Source organism: Ambystoma mexicanum, chromosome 10 (assembly GCF_040938575.1).
Source record: "Ambystoma mexicanum isolate Mex_15411 chromosome 10, UKY_AmexF1_1, whole genome shotgun sequence".
Classification (NCBI taxonomy): domain Eukaryota; kingdom Metazoa; phylum Chordata; class Amphibia; order Caudata; family Ambystomatidae; genus Ambystoma; species Ambystoma mexicanum.
Window position 1 is genome coordinate 124,234,744 of NC_090932.1, and position 25,009 is coordinate 124,259,752.

The following is a 25,009-nucleotide window of genomic DNA, read 5'->3' on the forward strand; positions in this document are numbered from 1 at the left end:
GAAAGTTTGTCAAAGAGTATATTGACAAACTGAATTTTGTTGTAGCGTGGGTATGTTTGAAACCCAACAACTGTACCCAGTGCTCCATTAACTAGTCCTTGGTCCACGTCAAGGTTACGTTTAAGCATTACTCTGCAATCTAAGGATAATTTTAATATCTTTTCTAAGCCTACTGTGTTTGAGATTGATTTTTCTAAACTATTTAGTCTTGTTGTGGCTTGGTCACACATGGGTAGTGTCAGACCATGTACATCTAGTTTGTCTGTGGCGCTAATTTCCATGATTGGTTGCATTTCTTTACTTAGCATGATTTCATTGAATTTGAAACAGCTTGCAAGAGTTGGCATTAAAGCCATACAATTGACATTTTTGTGGGCTAAATGTTCCATAACATCTGTAGCACATGCATTATCGCCATAAAGTGCATTAATGTGCCGGGTTTTCAATATTGCTTCTGCTTCTTTAAAAAGTATACCAACTGCGCTTTTCTCATAGGTCGGATTCGCCTCCTGATTACTCTCCCCGCTTATGAACCTTTATGCGTCCAACTGGGTTTGTCTCTCCTGTCTGTTCTTTTGTTTTGTGAGTGTTTCGTTTTGAAGCGCCCTTAAGCCCTCGGGTACCTAGTGTGCTATATAAATGTTAAACATAAACATAAACATAAAAATAAACTCTGATACTTTTTAAAATGTTGGCATAAGTGAGATCGGCAGATTGACGCATGTTTTCTGTTAATTCTCTGTATTGGAAATGTTGCCAAAGGTTGACATTTCTAATGCTGCCAACAGTTTTACGGCAGAGTTTATGTCCTAACGTTTCAAAAATAGGCTCACATTTTACTGGTGTTAATTGAAGCAGATCTCCAAAAACAATAATGTGTTTTCCTGCAAAGAGCTCTTCATAGTCTGTTTTGCGTACTTCTTGTAATCTGAGGTGAATCAAAGCTAACATCAGGTTGGAGACCATGCTCACTTCATCTATTAGTAGCATTTTCATTTGTTTCAATACTCTGCGTAATTCCATTGCAGCTTCTGCAGAAAGTCTGTAATAGTCTAATTTGTTCTGGTGTTCTACTGGTAATAGTAGTAATCGGTGTAATGTAACACCACCTATGTTGTAGGCAGCTAAACCTTTGGGGGCAGTGACAACAGCTGACAGTTTGTTGTTTGTCAATTGTTGAAGGAACTTACTAATGATTTTGATTAGGAATGTTTTGCCAGAACCAGCTTCACCACTGACGTACAGTAGTATAGGTTTATAATTAGGCAGGAACATTCTTTATTTTCATGTTTTACACCATGTGCAATTTGTTTTGTTACTTCTGAAAAATGCTACTTTGCTCATTGTTTAGTTTTGATTGTAGTATAGTTAAGTCTTCCTTATCTTCATACTGACACATGGTGTTTTCTACTTCTATCATAGCTAATTCTGCCTCATTTATTATTAGTGGTTCTCCCAGTGGTTCTTGGCTTCCTGTTACAGAAGGTTGACTACTGTCAGGAGTTTCCTTATCTAGTTGGGCTTGGAGTTCTTCTTCGTGTTGCTGTTCATTGTGCAACATTGTTTTGTACTGTGTAAAGTTTACATCAGTTATAGTGCTTTCATTTGCTTTGAAAGCATCCTCATATGAGTCATAGTTATCTAGTAATTGTTCTTCTTTTCTCCATGGTTTGAAGAGTTGTAGCAGCGACATGTAATATACTTCTTTATGTTGAGGAGTCTTTAATGACAATTTGATAAGATTAATTAAATTTGGTTTAGTGAGTTTAACTAAGCTGCCTTCACAGTTTGTTACTCTATATTTACCTTTTTTTCATCAGGTTTCATATTATTTTTGTATGTGTAGTTTTGGGCTATGTGGTATAGACACATGTTTTCCAAAGTATTCATTCTGTTTGGGTAGTATGTGTCCAATAAATTGTTTTTAAAAATGTATTGGCTGTTGGGATCATGTTTGGCTATTGTTTCTATATCTTCATATGATTTTAGAACTTTCTTTCTAGATTTAGCTGGACCAAGACTTAGCCATACTATATTTTCAGATTTACCATACATTAGAGTACCAGTTAAACAATCAGCTGCTTCATATGATCCACATTCTCTATGGGTGAGCATTTTTATGCCCACGCTGTATAATTTCTGAGATACTGTTTTATCTGATGACAGGTCATTCCAGAGGTCTTGGAGCTCTGTCTTTTCTGCTTTATTTAAGTATGCTGTGACATATCGTGCAACTGCAGTAGAATTGTCTGCAATGTACTGCACATCTATGTTTGCATTCCATAAGTGGGCAATGATTGCATTATAATCATTGATATGTTTTTCTTCTTCTTTACTTTTTATGTAATATGTATTTTTAGGTGACTTACCTTTAACACTATGTCTAACTGAAGACATGAGGTTGTTCACTTGACCTGCATTTGTAACTGGTCTATGGAAACCAAATCGGCATTTGGTGTAGCATTTCCCTTTGTTTTTGTATTTGCGACGACAATATTTTCCACATTTGTGTCTTTGAAATTGTAAAATTTGTGCATGAAGATCACTATTTGTGGCTTCTGATGGAATTTCACAAGTGACATATTTTTCAATAAACTGTAAAACAGTGGCATCACTGTCTTGACCAAATTTAGGAGCATCTTTAATCCATAAAAGCATGTGGATATGTGGTGCTCCTCTGGCTTGGTATTCTTTTCTCCAAAAGAACTGTTGCACTTCTCCAAGGGGAGGAACAGATTTATTACAAATAAAATGTAGCATAGCAATGAAGCGATGGTGAAAATATCTTGAAACATTAACAGGATCCAAAGAACAAAGTTCTCCAGGTGTTAGTATATCTATGTTTGTTTTGTTTTTATTTGATATGCATAGGAAATCATGTAAATCTTCCCATGCATATTCTGCACAACTTAATGTAAAAAACCAAGGGGTTGGGAAAAGGTTTCTGATCATACAACGTACATCTCCATGACGTCGAAACCAGTACTCTTTAGTACCACGCATATTTGCTAATAGATTTGTAATATTTGATTGTAAAACCTCATCCTTTTGTTGCACTTTTTCTAATAATTGTGTAGCTGTCATATTTTGAAAGTGTGATCCTGATTTTAATATGTGTGCAACTCCGTAACATAAAGTTGCTAGTTCACTTTCAAAGAGTAGGTGGAATATGTATTCCACATTTTGTCTAATTCTGGGATCTTCAGAATACATCCGTAATGAGCGGTATTCTGAAGCTGATATTTGAATAGGTCTATCATCATACCTTCCTCCTTTGCCAGTAGGAAAGAGTAGAGGAAAAGCACGTGCTTCTATACTTTTTTCCCATATGCTGATTGGCGATCCTTTTGTTTGACGCATTTGGTAAGTTTCCAGTGCATCTTCTACGGTGTCATTACAGTGCAAAGGATGAATTGTATAATGGTCTAAAGTATTTGATATTGTAGCAGGATGTAGTAGCTCAAATTGTCCAGCTTCTTGTGTTTCTTGAATTATTTCTGTTGTATCTTTCAAGTTTTCTTCAATATTAATTTCTTTGTAATATTAATTATTCTCTTTAAGATATTGGAAGGCTTGTCTAACTTTATATAAATCTACCAGCTGTTGCCATATTTTTGTGTCTTTTGTAGGTACTCCATTTACTAAGATAATTAAAGATTGCTGCATTGGACGTTGCACTCCTAGAGTATGCACATTTTCTTTTAGATCTAATGGTAAATAAACTACTTTTCCACGAATGCCTTTTACCAATTCAGAAGGAGGTAATTTTGCTGTTTTTGGTTGAAGGCGTATTATTGCTTGAAATGGGTGTACTGTTTGAATTATGATGCTCTCATATAAATTAAGTTGTTGTAGGGGTTTTGGTACTGGGTATAATTCCAAATTATTTGTGATAGCACGTGAAGGAGTTTGGTTGTTGTCAAGTTTTGTAGTGCAGTAACTGCAAAGTATTAAGGGCTCAGTTATTTCGTATTTGTTTTCTGCTACAAAGTAGAGAGCTAATTCAAACCATTTAGAATCTTCAATGTCTTCTATTTTGTATGATAGGTCTACAGTTTTTGGGTTACTTTTATAAAAAGTTCTACGGCAACATACACATACATGGTTTGGTACTTCAGCTGATGTACTTTTAAATGTTAGTATTTCTTTAGCAAAAAGTTGCCATGTGTAGAATTGTTGCTTAGTTGGTTTAAAGCTATTTCATTCTGTAAATGGCTTTCACTTCCAAAATATTTTTTCTGGATATAGTGAATTTCTTCAAGTAGGTCTTTTGCTGTACCATGTAGAAGGATGTTATTTAACTTTGCTAGTGCTAAAGCAGGACTTTTAGCATAGTACAGTTTATAGACTAGATTTCTTATAGTTGAATGATGTGTTGATATCCTTTTGATATCATGGAAAGTGGTTTTACAAGTAGGTCCTGTAATGCAGGCCAATGAATGTCCTTGTAGTCCTGTGTACTTGCACACTGGACAGGTATCCAAATTTTGCAGTAATTTAATTTTGATTTTGTCTTTGCTTTTTACATATTTATTGAGGAATTGGTGTAAAGATTTGAAACATTGTTTGGGAATGTTACACATTGACGTGCATGGCCATTTGTACACTAGACGTTCAGATTCAGTTGAATGGAGGGGTAACACTAAGTTTTCAGGGCATATTTTTGTTAGGAGTACTTCTTGTTCCATTATGGTATTATTCACCTTTTCATAACCTCGACCGCTGCTATGTATGGCAATTGTATTTGTTTGCTTTTGTTTGTACGCTTCTTCATTAAAATATGGTTCTGTGCTCGTAGTGTGATTCCATTCACCTCCGCAGATACTTAAGAAGTTCTTTCTGTTGACATTTCGCTTATTGAGAAGTCTTTTTTGTAATTTAGTTATTAGTTTTGTTAGTGGTTTCATTTTGTTTAACAGTAAATCAGAAGAATTGCACTGTCCATAAACACTTCTAAGATTAATTTCCTACGATAGGTTTTAAGCATTGAATCTGATTTCTCTCCTGTTTTTATAAGATTTTGAAGGACTTTGTGACGGTACATTTTGGCTAAAATACTTTTCTTGGTATGCTTACTTTGCACTATATTAAAATTTGAAGAAGTAGTTTTATCTGTAGTGATAGCTGATTTTCTATTAATTGTTTTTTGGTTTGTTTTACATTTTGATAGAGGAGGCAAAGTTTTTGTACTTGAAACTTCTTGTTTTTCACTAAATGACTGTATTAGCTGTTTTGTTTCAACTTTTTTTTACAAATTCTGCTAGAGATGGGTGCTTATGTTGGACACTTTTATTTTCATTTGCTCTACTTTTGCGTTGCTTTCTACAGACTTGACTTTGGGTAGGCATTCTTTAGGGTCTGTTGAAAAAAATAAAGAAGATATGTGTTGGGGTGTTCTGGAATGTATGTGTGCTGTGTGCATGAGTGTTTGAGTAAGATGATAAAGATGTATGTAGTGGTGTGTGATTGTGCATTGGGAAGTACAACTAGTAGGGATAGGTATTCTTGAATTTATGTGTTACTAAACTGGGGTTCAGATGACAAAAAATAAGTAAGCTAGTGGTGTGGAAAAGTACAAATAGTAAATCTAATGTATACAATTAAAACAGTTATTTGTTCTATAATATGAAAATTGTAGCGGTTCAGTTGGGTAATTTGTGCGTCCAAAAATAGGAATTTGTCTGCCATTCTGGCTGTAAATCGCTGTTTAAGACATGGAGATTTTTGGACAAAATGGTACACAATCTCTATTTTTAGGCACCAAAATAGCTTGTATTAATGTTATAGTATGTTTGATTAATAATACAAATATTATGGTGATATTCTACTTACTTTTTTTCTTAAATTAACAGGTAACTTCTTAGTTCTTCTTTGTTCTTCGAATTCGGCTGCTTCTTTTCGGTAGACTGGTCTTCACTGCAATTGTAAAAGCTTCAAATTAGTAACTTTGTTTGTATATTGCGCTGTTTTTAATTTAGATATTGATTTTTTTAATTGAAATCCTCAGTGCCTTCTTTAAAACCATTAAACTAATTTATTTACATAAGATACATTGCATCAGTTCAGTACATATGATATGTTCTTAATGAACAAATTGTATTGAATGACTAACTGTAGCAAAAAAAATATCTTTACTATGTCTTGTGAAATTTATAATATACCAGTGAATACTACTATTTCTGTAAGTAAGCTGTTCTAGGTAATAGCGCCTCAATGTCATGTCTAAATTAAAGTAATTAAGTAAATAAATAAATAAAAACAAAAAAATATGAAATTGTATAAGTATTTTTTTAAAGATTTAAACATAGATTGTGCTTGCATGCAATTTTGTTTGAATATATGTAGTCTATATATTTAATTTAAAAAATGTTAGTTTAACATGATTTGAGTGTGTGTGTATAAAGAAAGTAAATAGTATAAAGGTTTATAAGTGATAGTTGATTTTAGGATATTGAAAAAAATACAGTAAATTCATTGAACAGATTACACAAGCTAAAAGTCTGTTTGAAAATGTGTTCATCTACTGTACAGAAAATATGCATACCTGAAGTTTGTGTTCATGCATATGGATATGCATGGAGCTGCAAGTAGAAATCTTGGAGACTTGTACAGTATTTCTGGTAGATGGTGCTTGCCAATGATATGACACTTGTACTCAAAGAGATTCACAGTACATTAGCAGTGCTGATCTATGATAATGCAGTTATATCTAGAGGTCTTGAATGTGATTGGTGCATGGTCATGTGATTTTTTAGCTACATCCAATGAGGGAATGGCAGAGAGAGTGAAGTGGAAATGGTAGAAGGGCTGTTCATGTTACCATATGTCCGCGGACATGGCAGGAGTTCGCGGACATCGGGAGTTACATCCGGGGATTTTTGGGTTCAGAAGTCATGCAAATGAGAATAAGCACTGAAAGGGATTGGTCAGGAAAGTTTAGTGGGTGTGTTGTGCCAGGAGAGAGTTTCTCAGATACTCTTTTTGCTGAGAGAACAAAAGATAGCTATGGTTGTGTGTTTCAGGAAACAGATTGTTTGGATTTTGGGAGATTTGTGGATACATTGGTTGAAGGTGCATGCAGGAAGCTGTGGAGTAGCTGTAGATCTTGGATTCCCACATGTGGAAGTACACTGGCATGGAGTACGTGGAATAACGTGGTTGGACCTGCTACCTCTCTGTGCTACTTTGGAGACAGAGCAACATCCAGACATAATTGTAATTCATTGTGGATGAATAGTTTAGGACATGTGACTGGAATTTTTTTGCATTTTGCTATGGAAGAAGGACTTGGGAAGGTTATGGACATGTTTCCTAATTCTCAAGGGATATTTTCACGGATTGCACAGAGACACATGTGGCTTTGTTCTTCTTCATTTGGTCCACAAATGGAAAAAGCAAGACGCAATGTTAATAAGGCTGTTTGTGCCTTTCTAAGAGATTTTGGCATGTCCTCTTTTCACAATGAAAATATTATCTTTCGTAGTACATACATTTTTCGCAGAGATGGAGTCCATCTTACTTATTCTGGCAATCAGATTTTTCTGAGAAATGTACAAAATGCATTGCAACCTTTTTTGGAATTACAACAACCATTTTGAAGTAGGTGTTAAGCATTTATAATTTTTGACTTACAAACACCACCCAAAAGGCTCTTTTCAGAGCCACCACTTCTTCCCAGAGAAAATTGCAATGTTTGTGATGGGGTAGCAACCCCATTTTTTAAAAGTTCGCGAACTGTCTGCGGACTTCTAAAAAATACAAAGGGCCCTGCTTCATTTGTTTTCACTTCTATTTTTTAACTGTGAAAGGCGGCTCTGAAAAGAGCCTTATTTTTTTTTTATTTTTTATATTTTGTATTTTTTTGGTTTTTTATACACGACACACTAGGAGAGGAGGGGAAAGGAAGGTAAAGTGGGGGACACCAACCACAGGGATAAGAAAGGGCGAGCTGAGAGAGGAAGATGTAGAGTGGGTTTTATTTGGGTAGTGAGCAGATCTTCTCGTGCTCTGAGACGATAGTCTCAAAAGCACTACGAAGTCGCTCCCCCCTGCAGAGTACTGTGTCACAGTGCATACATACAACTGTGACCCGCGAAAGGTAAGGGACATCAGCATTCTGTATGGCCTGTGAGGCAGCTTGAGGAAGACGCTGTCCCACAGAGGTGGTCCTTGTGGTGACAGGATCAGAAACAGAGGATGAAGTAGAGGAAATCATCCTGCTACGTTCTTCGCAAGGTACAACCCTGCGAATAGCCCCAGAGTGAAATGACCGCAGGTGTCGCTTCATAGTAGTGGTCCCAAAGCTGTACTTACCGTGCTTCCCACGACTGAGTATCATTTTGCACTCATTGCAGGTAACACGGTTCGCACGAGCCTTAGGAACATTACCATGAATGGTAAATAACCGCCACACCCAAGACTCACGCCTAGTGCGGGTAGTAGGGTTTTCCTCTACCTCATTCTCATCATCCTCTTCTTCCTCCTCCGCATCCTCACTCCTGTTCCCCTCTTCAGGCCCTTGGGGAGGTGGTGGTGGTGGAGGGGGTGAGGGTGCTGCTGAAGCAGGTGCAACACCAGGTGGCAATTCTGCAGCCAGGGATGCCATCTCGATGGTGTAATCAGCAAGTTGCTGGAGAAATAGCTGTGCTCTGAAGAATAGCCAGAAACACAATGAGAATAAGCTCTAGGGTGTGGTCTTTTATAGGGGTGCTTGTGTGCGGTTTGCGGACATGCGCGCTGCCCGCGGACAGATCGAACACAAAAAAAAGTTTGAAAAGTTTCAAAAGGTATGTAGAAACTCAGGATTACTATGTGGGACTTGTGCCATGGTGAGATTTTATTGACAAATATTATGGATTAATTGTAAATGTACTTTTAATTTGTTCGGGGACCCGAACAGTGTGCTCATTCAGAACACGCGATCAGCGTGGGCACGGTCATATGATCCGTTCGCGAACAAGTCCGCAAAGGAAGCGCATGTCCGCAGGACACCAAATGCACGGAGATTGGCTAGCGCATGCGCGTTGATGTTCTACGGACACTGTTCGAGTCCTGAACTAATTAAAATTGCGTCACACGTGAAACAAACATTTCAGGACACTGCGTGTGTTCTTAGAACAGTTTAAATTTGCTAGCGAACAGTAAGGACAGATATACTGTTCTTCAGGACACGTTCAATTTTGTTTATGTACGAACATTTCAGGACACCAATTGTGTTCTTAGAACATTTTCAAGTTGCTAGCAAACAGTACGGACAGGTATAGTGTTCTTTAAGACACCTCCATTTTCATTTAATTCCGAACAATTCAGGACACTGCGTGTGTTCTTAGAACAGTTTGAACTTGCTAGCGAACACTACAGATAGATATAGTGTTCTTTAGGATACTTACATTTTTTTTTTTTACGAACATTTCAGGACACCGCGGGTGTTCTTAGAATAGTTTAATCTTGCTAGCGAACAGTACGAACAGGTAAAGTGTTCTTCAGGACACCTCCACTTTCGTTTATTTACGAACATTTTAGAACACCTGCACTGTCCGCGGACACCTACATTGTTTAAAAAAAAAAGGAAACTATTTACAACACAATATAAAAATTAAACTTTATTTAACATATATTAATAATTTATGACAGAGAAGGTGAGGCAGAAACAGAAACAAAAACAGGAGAATTAGGGGTTTCATCATGATTGTTATCAGGTGAAGAAGGGATGGAAGTCTCATCAAAACGTTTTGGGTTATGGAGAGGGTTTGGGGATAATTGACTGGGATATGGTGAGGGGGGACAAGTACATGTGGGGCAATGCTATGAAGTTTTTGTTTTAAAATGATCTTCAACAAAAGTTTTCAAATTATTAAAATTGGTCAACAATAAATCAATTTTTTCTTTTATGCTGTCAAGCGTGTTTTCCATAACAGCTTCTTCAGAGGTAGTTTCTATTTTGTCATGCTCTGTACAAAAAAATATATATGTTAAATGTATACAAAATAATAATAATTAAATGGTTTATATTATAAAGTGTTTACCATTAGTTTCACTATCTTGTGACATTTCATCATGTGGGAAATGTTCCTCTAGCCATTCCAGAGTACTAGACATTTCTGTGAGAGAAAAAAAAAAGATAATATATTTTTTTATCTAATGCAGAAAGTTTATAAATATATGAATAAAATTAAGTACACTTACTATTTCAGGTAAGATATGTCCTATGTACTCAGTGGGTCTGCTCTTGTTCTCAGTTCTGTTGTGTTTGTGAGGTAATTATGTTGGAAGCCAATTTATTTTCTTGTGGTATATTCCATTTTAGAACATAGTGCATTTAAATGAATGGTTAGTGTGTTGTATATATGGGTTACATTTCTTATGTATTAGTACATATAATGTGTTTGTGTGCTTTTTTTTTAATTTGTTAAATGTTCCTATGTTATGATATAACAATCAAACATACCCCCCAGAGTTTTTTAGGTAGTGGTACTGTTCTTCGAACATGTCCGCAAACATTAAATGAGTTTGCGAACATCAAGTACAGTAAAAGAGATTCAGTCAGTTCCATATGATATGTATATAAAGTGAATGTCATTATTCGTAAGTTGCACTACTAAAAATTTGTTAAAGGGACATTATGGTTAAGTTGCGCTACTAAAAACCTATGAAATTCAGTGAAAAAACTTTGTTAAAGGGACGTTATGGTTAAGTTGCGCTACTAAAAACCTATGAAATTCAGTGAAAAAACTTTGTTAAAGGGACGTTATTGTTAAGTTGCGCTACTAAAAACCTATGAAATTCAGTGAAAAAACTTTGTCAAAGGGACGTTATGGTTCCAAGTAAAACCTAAAAACCCTTGAAATTCGCCAGTTGTGGTAAGCTAAGCAACCATAACTCGCGCCACCGCCGTGCACTGTTAAGACTAACACCCAGGACATCAAAGATGACATCACAAATGTCATTGATGACATCACTGATGACATCACATGTCTGGCTCGCTCTTTTTTCTTTTGCTGACATGTCTAGGCCACATGGTTTTCTTCAGTAACAGTCAGAAACTAAAAATGTTATTTTATTTGTAGACGTATCCTTCAAGTAGGTTCTTACAGTAATTCCCTTAGAGTCCAGTCACATCATATGAAACATATACATATGGGAAGACACAAGCTTGAAAGACAGCAATCCTTTTTGTGCATAAAGATAATCAATAGACTTATGAGCACTTCCTGATAGTTCTGTTGTTTTTTTTATGGCTGTACTTTCCCTGTGGGTCCAATCACATCAAGTGATACATATACATAGGGTAAATAGCAGCTTTGAAACAGAGCAATCATTTATTTGCATGAAAATAATCAGTTAAGTTATGAATTGTTTCTGCTACTACTTGTGTTTTTTTGCTAACTTCACTTTCCCTGTTTATACCCATATTGGTAGGTGTTCTTGTGTCTTTGTGTTTTGTCTATAGTAATGCAATTATGTAATACATGTGTTTTATTAGCTATGTATTACATATTTCACAGTACACAAAAATCTATTAAGAAAACAATTATCATTTAATTATTCAACATATTAACATTACGAATATTATACCTTCATCTTGTACGCTGCACACAATGTTATGTTTCTGTATGAGTAGCTTAGTATACCAGATAGAACCCCGTAATAGAATGCTATTTATATCAATGCATCGTTCAATGCACTAATTAGGGTATGATATTTATTGCAATGATCCTTGACACTTGTTTCACAACATTATAATAAGAATCCCTTGTACACATATTTCATGAAAAGTACTTACACATGTGATGTCATCTTTGATGTCCTGGGTGTTAGCCTTAGCAGTGCACGGTGGTGGCGCGAGTTATGGTTGCTTAGCTTACCATAACTGGCGAATTTCAAGGGTTTTTCGGTTTTACTTGGAACCATAACGTCCCTTTGACAAAGTTTTTTCACTGAATTTAATAGGTTTTTAGTAGCGCAACTTAACCATAACGGCCCTTTAACAAAGTTTTTTCACTGAATATATATATATATATATATATATATATATATATATATATATATATATATATATATATATATATATATAGATACTTTCAGTAAAATGTATAGAGAGGTCTGGATAGACAACAACAAATACATAGATGGGAAGGTGTATCTGTATATAGATAGTTAGATATGCACATAGACAATTGGGTATAACTGAGAGATGCATTGCCCATCCTGAATATAGACATATATAATATATAGAAAATATACAGATGTGAGGCAATGTCATTCTACACAGCGAAGCAAATAGACAGGTGAATATAAATATGTGTGTGGCCTTTGGGACAAACATACATTGACAGATTGATAGAGACCTAAGTATGGGTATGATGCAGAGGCACAGATGGATGTAGATGGATGGATCGATTCATATACATCTGCAAACATCAGTAGAGATGTACAAAGATAAAATGATTGAACGTAATGTAACTGTTCATATAGAGATTGAAACAGATCGCCAAGAACAGAACTAGAGAGATTGATACAACGAGGCATACAGATGCTTGGAAATTGATGGGGAAAAGAGGTGGGTGGATATGGAGACTGACAAATAGGGAATGAGATCACTATATATAAAAACACAGAAGATATTTTGCCATAGAAACATTGAAGATGTGTGGAATAGTCAGTCTGTTCAACTTCAGTGCTTCCAAGCCTTTGCAATGCAACTGAGAAGTCATTTGCACCATAATTTACAATAACATGCCTGTTTGTTGCATGATAAAAGCCGTATATCATCAGCCTTTGCTCTGCGTTGTCCAATGGTGGACCATGATGCACAATTTCCACCAACCACACAATTAATTCTTCTGTTCCTGTCAGACCATTTCCTGTCTGCAAGATACATCCTAATGTGATCATGGCATATGGTATCATATTGAGTATAGTTTTTATGGAGGTTAGGGATGCAGGATTTTCCATCTTCTGCCACAGCATAGTCCCTTTTCAACACTATTGTAATAACTCACATTTAAAACCATTATAAGTTATCACTTGGGTATATGGTATACAATTTAAATATTGATGGTTAAATATTTCAGTGTTGGAAAATGAATCTTATTATGTTATTTTAACCTGTATTTAGAATTACCCCCCAAAAATGTAAAGTCACATCATTCACTTGTATGACTATAATGATTAATTTTTGTCCACACACATTCAGTAATAAATATTGACTAACATTTAATAAAAAAACAAAATAAATTCACAAAAAGCAAAAGTATTTACAGTTCAAGTTTTTCACAAATATCTTTTTATCAATACGGTCTGAAAACATAAAAGATATGATTGAAACCTGCTTTGTTGTTGTGAATACAAAAACACTTCACTTGAATCTTCAAGTCATCTTTTCAACAAGTTCAACCTTTGGAGGAAAAAACGCATTATTAATGTTCTGTGGCATAGACTGGCCCCTGGAAACATATTCTGGTTCCAGTCTGTGAGTTTGCATGGCCAGCACAGTCAATGTCAGATATTTCACAAAGTCAAATTCCATCTGCTGTAATATTGTCTTTGCCACCCATTGTTTTATTCTTTTGGTAAACACCATGGTGTCACGAAGCTTACCAAAAGTGCCTGCAGTTCTAGCTTGTTCCCTACCAACGATTACATTGTGTGCAAGTACAGCAAGCCTTGTTCTAGCCTCCATTCCATCTATGAAGAAGTTCAACCTTTTAGGCCTGTACCTTATTCACATATTGTGGAAACCTTCAAATCACCAGTGTGACAAAACTCTGTCAGGCCCTTCATATCTTTGGTAAGCATTTTGTCACACCCAATCTTTCCAAGGGCTGTGCGAGGAGGGGAGCCGTGCACCAACCACTTTTTCTTATGTTCATGTTCCACACTCAAAGGTCCATGTGCACACTCATGAAAATGCATGTTTTCCTCCCATGAGTAAAAGTTGTCACTATAGTGGAGCATTGAATAGCACTTTTCAGAATCTGTGCGGAACGCTCACAAGTTTTTGAAACTCCATCAAAAAATTGCTGATATACTGTGACCATTTTAAAATTTCTTCTGATGCCTTTTTTTTTAAACAGAAGTTGTTATTTTTCTGGATATTGGTTTTGCGATGTGACACACATCAAATTGATGTTTTATGTGCGGGAACTGCTCTTGCATTGCCTTTGCTATTCCAACATACCTGTCAGTGGCTATCAGTTATATTTACATTCCCCTTGATGGCAGAAGTTCAATGGATGTATTGAAACCATATTTCCCCATGGCAACATAATATGTGCATTCAGACACTTGGACCATGACAAAACAAACTATTTTTGGGTGTCCATGTCCATGTCTTTTTGTGGGATTTCTAAATTTACTGATAGGAAAAGTGTTGGGCTTGTGGAATTGGGCAATATGGGGCCACCTTTAAAATTATTTCCAGGGCCTCTTTTGGTTCCCAGTCCACCCCTGCTTAATAGCCAATTTTCGTGCAGTACAGTAGTTTGCAATTCTATTGTGGTGGGTATGTCCACCACACTAGGAATAGTGAAGTCAGAGTCATGAACATAGTTGTCCATCAATTCAAAAGATGCTTCAGTGATTTCAATCTGTGATATTTTTGGATTTTCAGAATGTGTTGAAGAAACAAGGAAAAGGATGTCTTTCTTTGATTGAAATTGTTTTAAGGGTGTGGATTGTGTGAGAGGAAATGCAAGAAATGACAAAGCCTCTTCTATGTTGTCAGTCAGTGCTTGTGGACATTGTGTGATGCAACAATGATCCATCATTGCTTCCCATGGTTCACTGGTGATATTCCATTGAAATTCCGGCCACTGAACATCGGAATCCTGACTCTGAACCTTGGGACCAGCATTCTCAACCTCAAACATTAGTTGCTCCTAATTGACAAAATTTTGGCTAGCAACATTATTTGTTAGTGATCTGATCTGAGTCATCCTGCTCTTCTTCCTCCTAGGCCTCTAGTACATTAAGAAAACAAGCATTATTTATGTTATGCTTACTGAACATGTGAATAGCAACCTTATAACCTAACACCAATTAAACAATTTCTAAACAACCACTTTGAAAAAAAAACCTGAAAAGCCTGGATGGTATTTACCCTTTTTTTCCAGAGTGTGCTTTGATACAGTAAATCTTGAGTTGCTGATTGCATCACCCAAGTACAACATAAGATTCACAAAATGTTCTAAACAACTGTAATACTCATCCGTTTCAGGAAACATAAGTACAATTCCAACAATAATATAATTTCAGTATGAAAAATAATACACACGCAATCAAAGTTGCATTAACGGTACAATAGATGATAAAGGATGACTATCAGTATTATTGGTGTACTTGTAGTCCATGTGTATACTCTTTCTTGACCACTTCAGTATTAGACTCCTTGTACATAACAACACATTTTTATTAAAAAAAATGGATACTAGTTAAACAATTGAATGCTAACTTCTTTGATCACAAAGATTGCACCTTCATAAGTAAAGTTGTATGATTGTTGACTTTCAACCATAAGTTATCCATAGAACACAGTAAAGGTAAATAACCTGAAACAAAATATGGTAAACACATAAAAAAAAAATATTTTTTAAAAAGATGAAGTTGGCCATTGTAAGTAAATATAACATGTTCAAAATAATTGATTTTGAAATGTTCTTGTTGAACTTCACTGGTGTCACATGCAATTGACAATACAGTTAGCACTATACAGTTATCATGCAAAAATAAACAGAATACATTATTGACATCAAAATATGCTGTATTATAATGTTGATTTAAATGTATTCCAGATTAGATGTCCAGCAACAGTACATTAATACATGCATATACCATTTTGAAAATAAAAGATTCCATGTAATTCTTCTACAATCATAGTTTTTCAAAATTGATTACTGTCAACGTTTCATGTAGGGAGGTGAATGACACATCAACATTGATGATTGCATGCTTTCAGATTTTTCAAAAATATGAATTGCAAAATAATTGGCATTTATGTAATTACTTGGAAACAAAATATTATTAATCACCAATCATATATATCATTCAATAAACCATCATGATCCATACCTCATCTACCTGACCGGTTGCAATAGAAAAAGAGTATGTTGCTGAAGTAAAAGCATATCCCTGTGTGTGTGTGTGTATGTGTGTGTGTGTATGTATATATATATATATATTGCCATACTTCTCTTCCAACATTATATATATATATATATATATATATATATATATATATATATATATATATATATATATATATAATGTTGGAAGAGAAGTATGGCAATATGTATTCAATTAACAAGAGAATAGATATTGTGATAATATCCAACTTTTTATTTATAATTAATGAGACATATAATCAATAACAATGATCAATTTGTTTAAAAATTGAACTTGACTATATACATCTATAGTATAGTCACATATAAATGTAGAATTGAACAAACACATTACTGAAAGGGAAGTGTGCTTGAGATTTATTCCAGAATAATTGTTGATAATGAAGCTTGTTCCTTCATTCAATTTATATATTCATAACAATTGTCAATAGAAAAGATATATTAGTCTTAAAAATAGACAATTTAACACACTATAATTCAGTTTATGTGCATGTCAGTAGGGCTCACTGTTTGGATATTTGAGGTGTCTGTGTTTCCTCAGAGGTAATGACCTGGATTTCCATCTGTGTGGTATATGTAATGACAGACATTCTAATCATCAAATATGAAAAATATCCAATTTACAAATAATGCTATTAAAGTTTTTAGAAAATCTCACATTGAAGTGAACCTTTAGTTTATCCCAAAAGTATGTATTTATCCAAGAACAAAGTGTAAAATTGATACACATGTGTACATTGTAACATAATCGAAAAGTTGACATTAAAATGTCTATATCAATCTTTTTAAAAAAACTCTAATCCTTTCATTCCATTACCTATTGGCACACAAATTCAATACATTGTGTGATCATTATTTAAAATATATATATATATATATATATATATATTCACAAATGTGTATATATGAAAATACATTATTCTTTCAATGTTAATTACTCACCTGACTCAGTCTTTTTATTATTGACTCATCTTGAGTCTCTCTTTTCTCTGTTTGTGTTAAAAAAAACATAGAACACATAAAACATATTGCAATGTGATTTGGGTTTAGATAAGGCACACAATATTGTCCTGTGCATTACATCCGAAAACAACACGCACAAATACAACAGATATATATACAGTGGTAAATTAGTTTCTTGTTGGTTATCAGGTACTTAGTACCTATCACCTCGCAGAGGTGTTTTTATTGGCAATGGATGAATGTGCAGAGAATGGTGTCGACACGGTGCGTTTCGTTCCCCAAAGTAGAGGTAGACCACATCCAACCTTAGTCTCCTCTTTAATAGAACCGGGACATCATCAGGACAGAAACTTGATAGAATGGGGAGGAATAAACCTCCAAAACAAAACAATCGCTTTTAGTCTAAAAACATAAAAACAGAAGAAAAGAGTTTTATGGATATGTCTGATACTCTCAACAAGTAGAGCACACAAAAAAGGGGTGATTACTTGGTTGTGGTCCACTCACCTTTAAGTGATGGGCATGCAGGGACAGGCTAGATTACTATTTCTGTAATTCTCAATGTTCATGACCAGTACCCTATAGGGCGATAAAGCACAAGAAAAAACCTGCTAGTGCCTATGGAATGAGCAAAAAACTGATTTGCATACTCAATATTATAACATGCACTCTAGACCAACAAACCCGACATACCTTGTCTGTGGCTTGTAGGGGTGCGTGTAGAGCAGCTCAGGAACAGGGTGTTGATATTAGTTCAGTAACACCACTTTCGAGCGGGGAAAACCATCCCACACCTAAGGGGGTCCAAAGAAACCCTAGTTACAACCGTGCTTTTTCTCCAACCTGCTATGGCCATAGCCTATTATTATTCTATGTTTCAAAGTTGCCAGATATTTTTATTTTTTGACAGGTGTTTATCTCACAACTACATGCAAACGGAATACCCCGTGCAGTCACATATTTCATAAAACAGGACAAATCCAAACAATCGCTGTGCAGCTCAAACTGCATGCGTAATGTAATTCAGAGTACTTTGAGGGCAGCTAAATCGAGAGAGACTCGGCCCCGAAGTGTCACTATGTGCTCAATGCACGTCTCACCTTGTTAGTCCAAGTAGGAAGGACCAAGGAGCAGGTTTTCCAAATGTCTCCACAGGCAGGTGCTGTCTCAGTCGCTGTGGTGGGGACTAGAGAAAGGTTTGCGCCCTAGGAGGTGTTTAAATGATTTCCTGGATGTCACGTGAGTTGGTCAGCTGATTGCGTCAGCTGATCGCTTCCCAAAATAAGTCTATCAATATTAGGGCAAAGGACTCGTATTTCATATATAGATAAAAGGGATGTCATACTGTTTGCTAGCCAGAAAATGATGCAGTGCTCATTGAGAACAGCGCCCACTCTAAGTGTCTATGTTTCCACATCCTTCCGTCCCGTATATTACAGAGGTGGCATAGAAAGAGGACTTGTTTGAAAAACGGATACAAGAATGCCCCAGACCTATTGCATCCATGGCTTGCGAAAGAAAGTGTAAAATGGATGAATGGGGAGCTTGAATGCAAACCCTGTTGGGAGACAAGAGCTACAGTCCGCACTGTGAACCACACCATTCCCTGAATTATAAAAAGGGGAAACAAGAACAGGCATTTAAAGAATTAACGGTGGCAATATTTTCGTGCATGGAATAACATTAACAAATCGATGTATCATTTCCTATGGTGCAACAGTCGCAACAGCCCAAATCACACAGAAATAAAGTATTGTTTGTGACAGAATTAAAAATGTATACCACAAAACATTTAGCAATAATGTACTGCTATTTCCACTTTTCAATCATGTTGTAATATTCTTGTCTAGCCCTTGGCTTTCACTTTCCCCCTTAATATGTAGTGATTCCGTACACAGATCTATGCCTCACTACCATCTACAAGGTGTGGGGATAAAAATCTGACACTGTTCATAGGTTGATGGCCAGATTTTAATTATCCACTCTTTCGCATCCTGTATTGAAAAAGGGCCTGCCTCATGCAGTCCTCCTGGTATATAGCCAGATCTTGTGGTGATATAAGGCCAGTAATGTTTGGTACCTTCTTCTGTCTCCCTCCTGAGGGTGATAGTCCTAGTTTCTTTACAAAAACAAGTTCCATTCAATGCTTGTGTTTAGGCTATTATGCACGCTATCCAATTTATGGATCCATCTTTGCTCCATTCATTTTAGGGAGAGATCTCTATCACCTCCTCGTTGTTTAGTGGGTACAGTTTGTATCACAAACCGTTTAATATCTGCCTCAGTGTGTTTCTTGGCTTGGAAATGTACCACCAATGGTTTGTCTGCCACTTTATTTTAAACGCATGACCGGTGTTCACATATGCGCTGGCTAACTTGTCTTTTGGTTTTACCAATATATAATAAGTTGCAAGGGCAACAACTTCCATATATGACCCATTGTGTCTTTCAATTGGTGAATTCTCTACATGTCCACTTAATGTTCTTTAGGTTGATGACTTTCAGGTTTTCCGTGAGGTGGCATACAGAGCAATGTCCGCATTTAAAGTGCCTTATTACTGGTGGAAGATCCCATAGATTTTGTTGATTGTTTTTTACGGTCTTCTCCTCAAACGTGTGTACTAGCATTTGTCTTAGGTTTCGTGTCTTCTTAAACACAAAACGTGGTTTTTGATGTTGAAAATCCAGAGTGTTTATGAGACGCCATAGTTTGATGATTGTTTTCTTAATTGCATTACTTATGGGGCTGTATGTAGTAACACATGTGATTTTTTCCTCTTTGGTCTTTGCATGCTTGGTCAGACACATTTCTCGAGCGGTATTGCTTGCCCTTTTCTTCGCATTTCGAATGCATTTCCATGGATAGCCTCGTTGTTGTAATCGGTCTGCCAAGTCAGTGGTATGTTTTTCATATTGTTCGTTCTTGCTGCAGATCCTTCTTATACGGAGGAATTGTCCATAAGGGAGATTTGTTTTTAAATTTGTAGGATGATAACTGCCGTAATGCAACAGAGTGTTTTTGTCAGTTGGTTTTCTGTGTAGGGTCGTCTCCAAATTGCACTCCTGGTTTTTTTGGATCATTAAATCCAGGAAGGGTAGCTCTTTGCTGTTTGATGTCAATATGAATTTCAGGTATAGGTCTTGTGTGTTCAGCCAATTTTTGAAATTTTCCAATTACATGGCACTACCCTTCCACATGACAAAAATGTCATCTTTGTAGCGGTGCCAATTTCTTATATGTTGCCTGAAGGGATTTGTTTCATTGTAAATATCTTCAAACATGAAGACATTTTCGGTGAGAGATATTCTGATGTATTCCAGTATAAAAGGGGTCGGTACCCTGGTTGTTGGGGTTGGTCTTTCATCTAGATACCCTGCATCTCGCAATGCTTGCTGACTGAGGAATGCTGGTATATAAAGCATCCACATCAAAACGTACAAGAATGCCGTCACGTTCTATCTCCAGACTGTCCAGTACCTTGATCATATCAGTAGTATTGCGTACATACGATTTCATGTCCATCACAAAAGGTCTTAGAAAGAAATCAGCGTATTGTGACAAATGCAGTTGGAACAGCACTGAGAAGTAATTTCTGGGGTGAAGCCTTTTAGTGAATTTTGATGGTTTGTACTTATATTCCAAGAAGTGCATGTAGCAGATGCAGAACTGATTGCCCCTCATGTTCTCTGAGACATCATTGGGTCGTCTGTCAATCTCCGATACCGGAAATCCACAATTGAACCACCATGTTCATATCAATGACATATCCTTTGGGAAGGTATGCATAACTGTACCAGCAGTGTGACATGGCTGACATTAGGGCACCCCAAAACAATACATGAAGGCATTGTTTGAAGGCATTGTTTGATAGTCTGTAAGATCCTTTTTAAAAACATGATGTCATTAATAATGTATGACAGTTATTAATTCAACTAAATTCGTGCAAATTCATAGTGCTGTACAGTTTGGTAACTGCCCTGTAACCTAGTCTGACCAGCCAGAAGAACAAAGTATTTTTAAGTCAAGGGTCTATCACACTAACAAACATATGACTGGTACATTGATCATCCTTTGAGCCACCAAAAGAAAAAAAGGATGACAAACCATTACGTTTTCCAAAAATGCACTGTCATCTGATGTGGTAATTAAAGAGATAATAATACATAGGTTGACAATGGTGAAGTCATTGAGATACATGAAAATAAAAATCTGATGGAACTTAAGTAAAAAGCACTATAAAAGTACCAAGCAAAAACGAGTACACTGTAATAATCAAGAGTTCAATTACCTATAAAAGGAAAAATCAGCGAGGCGATTCAGAAACGAGGATAACAATCTGTACTATGATGAAATCCATAGAAGACAGCAGAGATGTTTTCTTGCTAAGTTTGAAGGAGTTTATAAATGGTATTTTTTTTTTTAGGCATGTGATGTACTATCGCTATGTAGCCATATTTGGGCATGTTTAAAGATTAATGGCGGTGAGGGTTTGATGATATCAAATTTCGAAGAAGAACGTGGGAACCTAAAACCAACTATTCCGAGCACATGTTTTCATCTAAGAACTGCCTTTAAGGGTGTGGCTGCATAAAGATGAAGTGGAAGAGCCCAGGGCCTCGTGAATGGTCACATACATATGCTGATCGCGGAGATGGGGTCTTTAAAGCAGAGTCTAGAGACACCGGGTCTGAGGTGGCCTTGTGTCCAATGGTCCCCATGCAAAAGACCCCTTTCAGGTATACATAGTATTCGGCACCTTGTGCCTTCTCATTCTCCCAGCCCCCTTGCGAGCGCATGGTCACAGGTGAAAATTGCCACTGATACAGAAGGGCAGTTGATGTGGATTATGCGACTGCAACAGGCTTACACCTTGTCAAAGTCACAAAGATATGTTGATTGCAGGGACAGGGTCTACAAAGGAGAGTCTGGAGACATCGGGTCTGGGGTGGCCATGTGGCCAATGGTTTGAATGTGAAAGGTCCCTTTGAGGGGTGAAGAGAAGGTCCCTGGAATCCCCTTCTTGATCCCAATAAGAATGACAGCCTGAAGAGACAGAAATGCAAGATGCCAGTCACTGTTTGGCCAACCTCCAGGAGGACCAGTGACATCCACATATGCGAACAGATATTCTCTCAAATAACCATTCAAACCTTATCCAGCTGATGGCTTCCTGGATGCAGGTCCCCATTGATTATGGATAGAGGACCTGATGGACTAATGTAAATGTTAATGTTAAAGGATATTTATATCATGCACTATCACCACCAGAGTGGTCCCCTGGTGCTCTGGCAGATCTGAAAGGAAAGAGGGTAAGATGGGTTAGTAAGGCTGAGCGGGAAAAGAGCAAGAGAGCTGTGATGTGCTGTTGGCAGCCTCAGTTTGGTTAACACTGTGCACTGGGCTTAGGTGTGCTTTTTAGTTGGTAGCCATCATGTGATGTTGTACAAGGATATGTGTGGTTTGTTTTGTTGTCGCAATGCAGTGAAGTGTGTGTAGTTTGTTGGCTTTAGAGGTATGATTATGTTTAGTTAGATTTCAAGAGGTGTATGTAGATGGGTGAGATATTTTAGTAGGGTTGGTTAGTGGCATTACCATCTAGATGTGACACATGCTAATCTTCACAATTCTGTCTAGATGTGGCACAAGCTAATATTCACAATTGTGTCTAGATGTGACGCAAGCTAATATTTCCAATTCTGTCTTGATGTGACACAATCTAATGTTCACAATTCTGTCTAGATGTGACACAAGCTAATCTTTACAATGCCGTCTGGATTTAACACATGCTAATATTCACAATTCTTTCTAGATGTGATGCAGGTTAATATTCACAATCCGTCTAGTTGTGATGCCAGCTAATATTCACAATTCTGCCTCGATGTGACGCAACTAATATTCACAATTCTGTCTAGATGTAACGCAAGCTAATCCTTACAATTCTGTCTAGATGTGATGCAAGCTAATATTCACAATTCTGTCTAGACGTGATGCAGGCTAATATTCACAATTCTGTCTGAGTGTGACGTAGGCTAATATTCACAATTCTGTATAGATGTGACACCAGCTAATCTTCACAATTCTGCCTCAGTGTTATGCAAGCTAATCTTCACAATTCTACCTCGATGTGATGCAAATAATATTCACAATATTCTCTAGATCTAAAACAAGATAATTTTTACAATTCTGTCTAGATGTGACAGGCTAATATTCACAAATATGTCTGCGTGTGGCGCAGACTAATATTCACAATTCTGTGTAGATGTGACGCCAGCTAATCTTCACAATTCTACCTCGATGTGATGCAAATAATATTCACAATTTTCTCTAGATGTAACACAAGCTAATCTTTACAATTCTGTCTAAATGTGATGTAAGCTAATATTCACAATTCTCTCTAGATGTGATGCAGGCTAATATTCACAATTCTGTCTGGGTGTGATGTAGGCTAATATTCACAATTCTGTCTAGATGTGATTCCAGCTACTCTTTGCAATTCTGTCTAGATGTGATGCAAGCCAATATTCACAATTCTGTCTAGATGTGACACAAGCTAATATTCACATTTCTGTCTGAATGTGACATACAATTCTGCTAAGATCTGATGCAAGCTAATATTCACAATTCTGTCTATATGTGACACAAGGTAATCTTTACAATTCTGTCTAGATGTGATGCAAGCTAATCTTTACACTTCTGTCTAGATGTGATGCAAGCTAATCTTCATCATTCTGTCTAGATCTGACCCAATGCTAATCTTCACAATTCTATCTAGATGTAATGCAAGATTATCTTCACAGTTCTGTCTAGATTTGAAACAAGCTAATATTTTCAATTCAGTCTGGGTGTGACACAGGTAAATATTAACAATTCTGTCTGGGTGTGACGCAGGGTAATCTTCACAATTTCGCCCCATCAATAACTGGCCAAAATGTAAACTGCTGCTTGAAGCAACACATGGTAACCTTATACATTGAGGCTAAACTCTGGAATGCTACCTTATACAAGCGGGATAAAGTCTGACTATGGCTAATAAGCAACAAGTCGGCTGAGTTCCTGGGAGTTGGGAATTGGGAAATGAGACAGTTGGGTAGTTAATGGGAAGGGGAAAGAGGGGAGAATGGCTGGGAAGGTAAGGGGGAAAACAGTGAATTGGAGAGCAGAAAGCAAAGAGAAAAGAGGGATCCAGGAGAGGGAGAACATAGGGGCAGAGAGGCAAGAGGAAGGGGTAAGTTAAAAATGGAGAAGGAAGGAAAGAAAAAGAACTAGGGGAAGAAGGCAAATATGGGGTCACTCACTTGATTTGGGGCAGCAGCAGCAGTGTCCACTTACACAGGCCCTCTGCAACTCGAAAGACGAGCAGTAGGGAACAAAATGAGCAGAGAATCAGAGGAATGGAGGGAGAAACAAGCAGGAAAGCACAGGAATGGAGGAAAAATGAGCAAGAAAGAAGAGTAATGGAGGAAAAACAAGCATGAAAGCAGATGAATGGATGAAGAAAATGAGCCAGGAAGCAGAGGGATGGAGGAAAAATCGAGCAGGAAAGCAGAGGAATGGAGGAAGAAACGAGCAGGAAAGCAGAGTAATGGAGGAAGAAACAATCAAGAAAGCAGAGAAATGGAGGCACGAAAGAGCAAGAGAGCAGGAGAAAGATTACAAAATGGAGGATGGGGCGCAGGGGGCAAAAGCACAACAAGGCCAGGATGTTAATGTTAGTGTTAATGAAGACAAAGATTGCAACTCAAAAGCCAGAGAAAGTTAAAAGGGGAGCCTGAAGGGCAACCTAGCAACAATAGGCAGTATGTGCCAAAAGTTCTCAAAGAGGATAACATTAAAGACACTATGGAGAGTCTTAAAAATGACACCCATAAAAAGAGTAAAAGATTCTGTGAGTGTGGAAAAAGGTTCACACTCACTTCAATATAGG